The sequence below is a fragment of the Neopsephotus bourkii genome, unplaced genomic scaffold (assembly GCF_033783945.1).
Source record: "Neopsephotus bourkii isolate Nb327-2 ecotype Australia unplaced genomic scaffold, CSIRO-AGI_Nbou_v1 NB_491, whole genome shotgun sequence".
NCBI classification, from domain to species: Eukaryota; Metazoa; Chordata; class Aves; order Psittaciformes; family Psittacidae; genus Neopsephotus; species Neopsephotus bourkii.
In genome coordinates this window covers 98,746-102,200 of record NW_026900992.1, presented here as the reverse complement: position 1 = coordinate 102,200, position 3,455 = coordinate 98,746, and positions in this window count along the sequence as shown.

Sequence of the window (3,455 nt, the reverse complement as noted above, 5' to 3'; positions counted from 1 at the left end):
GAAATCAATCACGACAGAGACTTAACAGCAACTGCCCCAGCAAGACTCCAGTTTGAAACAAAATTGAGTTTATTTCAGAATGAATGCAAAGCTATTTCACAGCAGAAAGTATGGCTGAACTGGAGCAGAAGCTAGCTGGGGTGATGCCAGTCTGTCTTCCAGCTAGACGAGTCCTCAGGGAGAGAAAGAATGTTTTCAGCCACTACCAATAGAAGCAGCAGATGTGACTTAAATTTGTGCTGAGATTTTCTTCTCGAGGAGAGGAACAGTTCAACGGAAAAAAACAGAGAGATTGACACCGGACCGACACAAAGAGCCAGCCCAAGCGTCTGCGTGTGGAACAGGAGCCTCAAACCACTCAGGTAACCAACGCAGGAGGTGTGTACACGGCCTTTGAAACCTGCTGCTGCTGCAGAAGCACACGGGAGCTCCTGCCGGAGGCTGCGCCAGGGAGGGGCAGAAGGAATGGATCCCTGTGTCAGTGTCCCAGACTTTTCTGGTTCTGGGGCTTTCCTGTTCAGATGCGCTCCCACTGCCCCCAGCCCTGCGTTGCTGCCAAGAGGGATCAGACTGTCTGTGGTCCTGCACAGGGAGAAGTTTACCGGAGCACTCGGAGCTGAGGAACGGTGATTTGGACATGCTTCTGTTTCCTAGTCAGACATCAACAACAAAGCTGAGGACTCAAGACGCAAAAGCAGGAGGAAATGAAAGGCAGAGCGAGTCCCCGCAGCGATGGGTGTCAGTTTACAAAACAGGATTTACCAGCTTTCAGGCTCTTTGAATTCCCCCTCCTTTTGCTGTCTGTGGAGAGGGGATGAAGACACCTCCTTGTGCTGCGCTGGCGGGGCACCTTCCCAAAGGGCACTGCACAGCTCTGGAACAAGCAGCAGAGGTGGGAGCAGGCTGAGGCTGAGCTTTCCCCTCCTGGCCCCGCTGTGGGGAGCTGAGGGGCACTACTCCCACCTCGGGAAGCACAGCAGGGCCTTTGGTGGCTCTTTGCCACTGTCACCCCTGCGTCAATGGCTGCTTGCACCCCAGGCCTTGCCAGGTCCCTTTCCTTGAGGACAGTGGCCTGAGGCCTGGCACTATCCAGCCAAACAGGCTTTCTCAGCACAGGAACTTCCCTGTGGAGTTCCACTTGCCCTCGGACCATAGAGCCCTGACAGTCTATGGCACGCAGGGCTGCAGCCGCTCACCCGCGAGCCCTCTGGCTGGATGAATGCAGGCGCTGCAGTGCTGGGTTCTGGGGTGCTGGGCCCTGCTCCCAACCCACCTCCTCCCTCGCCACTGCTGCATCTGCTGGACCCTGTGTGCAGGTTGAGACAGGACCAAACGGGTCCTCGGGGAGCAGGTATTTTCTCTTAATGTCCTTTGATGCAGTGGGGGTCCTGTCGTGCCTTCTTGAACAGCTCATCCAGGGCAGGATGCAAGGGCAAGGAGAGCTCTCCTGTTGCAGGAGAGCTTTTGATCCAGATACCAATCAATGGCACTCTCTACTGACCCCTGGAATGGAATTGCAGGAAATCCAACTGTAGCCAATCTTTTCAAGAAAGAAAAGATGGGGAAAGATGGATTTTCTGATGTGGAAGTTTCACCCTCTTGTTCTGCTCTAAACCGGTAGGCAAGATCAGCCAAATCATCCTCTCCAGGGGAATCACAGCAACAACCCTCATCCCAGGGAGCAGCACCCAGGTGAGTCACGCCCCGCTGTTGGTGAGGGGACACTTGCAGGGTGACAGCGGCTGTTCTGAGACCAGTGCCAGAGGCATCATTCCACCAGAGGGAACTGCTTCATCTGCTGGCAGGGACAGCCCCATCCCAACCAGGCCCGGGCTGTGCCAGGGCTCAGCAGAGGCTCTGCAGTCCTGGGGGCTCTCTGGGCCCGAGGCAGCCTCAGTATCCAGGTGGGCTGGCGGACCCGTGCCCCCTGTGCAGTGACCCTGTTCCACAGACTTGTTTTCTCAGGCCTGGAACCCCCATGACCGCTCCACACCCTAGGCACACAGAGCAGCCTCCTCCTTACGTTACCCACAGAAGGTGCAGGAGGTCCACTCCTGCCTACAAGGACTGGTTGTATACATATAATTGTAATGTGTGCTGTGTCATTCCTCCTATCACTACACAGTGAGAGGAAAGGTCTTCACCTGGGCCGGGTCTTTTCGATCCGTGGATGTGAATTTTAGCAGTACAATGAGGACAGTTCACTTCAGAACACCTTAAACATTGGTTCCTTTGCCAGGGTAGGGAACCCAGTGGTCACTTTGCCAAGTGTCCAATACTCCTTTAGTACAACCAACCCTGAGTGTTCTGTTGCTACTTCAAACTAAGCTCTTGCCCTTGAGTTCCTGATTGTTTCAGGAGGGTCACTTCGTCCCAAGCCCCAGGGAAGGACCTGTGTGGCTGTGACGCCCGCTGCCGTGCACAGCGCAGCACTGGAGGGGTCAGGAGGACAGGGTCCAGCTTTACAGAAGCAGCTGCTGGGCTTGTGCGGTGCTGTCGGTCTGGGCTGCGCTCCGGAGGGTACCGCGGCTCCAAAGGTGCTGACAGTGGGTCCCTGGGGGGGGGGGCCGCTGCCGGGCACCCGCAGGCTCCGCTCCGAACGGGCCGAGCGGCCGCTTCCGGCCACAAGCGAGAACTACAGCTCCCGGCAGGCACAGCGCATGCGCCGAGGGCCGAACGGAAGTGGGCAGAGCAAGCCTCGAAAGCACCACCCCTTCTGCGCGGCCGCCATTTTGTCACCGACTTTCACCCGCCGCCCGACGGGGCGGTTTTTTTTCTTAAAGGAGAAGCGGCAGCCCAAAGCCGCCCCGCACAAGGTGCGCCCCAACCGGCACCGGCGGCAGCACCGCGGCACGGAACGGCCGCGCCGGGCGGGGGGCCAAGCGGCATCCCCAAACGGGCCTCGCCCGCAGGGCCAGGGGACCCCGGGGCAGCCAGAGGGGAGCAGGCAGCGGCGGCGGTAGGGAGCGCGGCGGTGCCGAGGGCCGGACGGCGGCCGACGGCGGCCGGTGGATCGGGATACAGAGCGGCGGCCGCAGACGCCGCGGTCGGGTGGGCGCCGCGGCCGAGCCGGCCGGGGGGGGGGGGGGGCAGGAGCGCGAGCGCGGCAGCCCAGCAGCGCCTGCGCGGGGTGGTGCGCGCGCGGGGAGCGGCGCGCTGGTTGGCCGGGCTGCAGCGGGCGGGGGCGGGCCCCCCCGAAGCCGGGCCGCCCATTGGCTGGACGTTGTGCGAGCGGCGGAGAAAGGCGGGAGGAGCGCGGGCAGGGGGGAGGTGGGGCCGGGGGGCGGGGCCATCCCTCGCCTCCCGCCCGCGGATTGGCGGGCGCGAGGTGTGGGTGGGTCGCCTCGCGGCCCCTCGTGAAGGTGGGCGGCAGGCGCTGATTGGGCGCGGCTGAGGCGCGCGGGGGGGGTTTGGCGGGTGGTGGGCAGCGCGCAGCAGCCGTCGCCGCGGCCCCG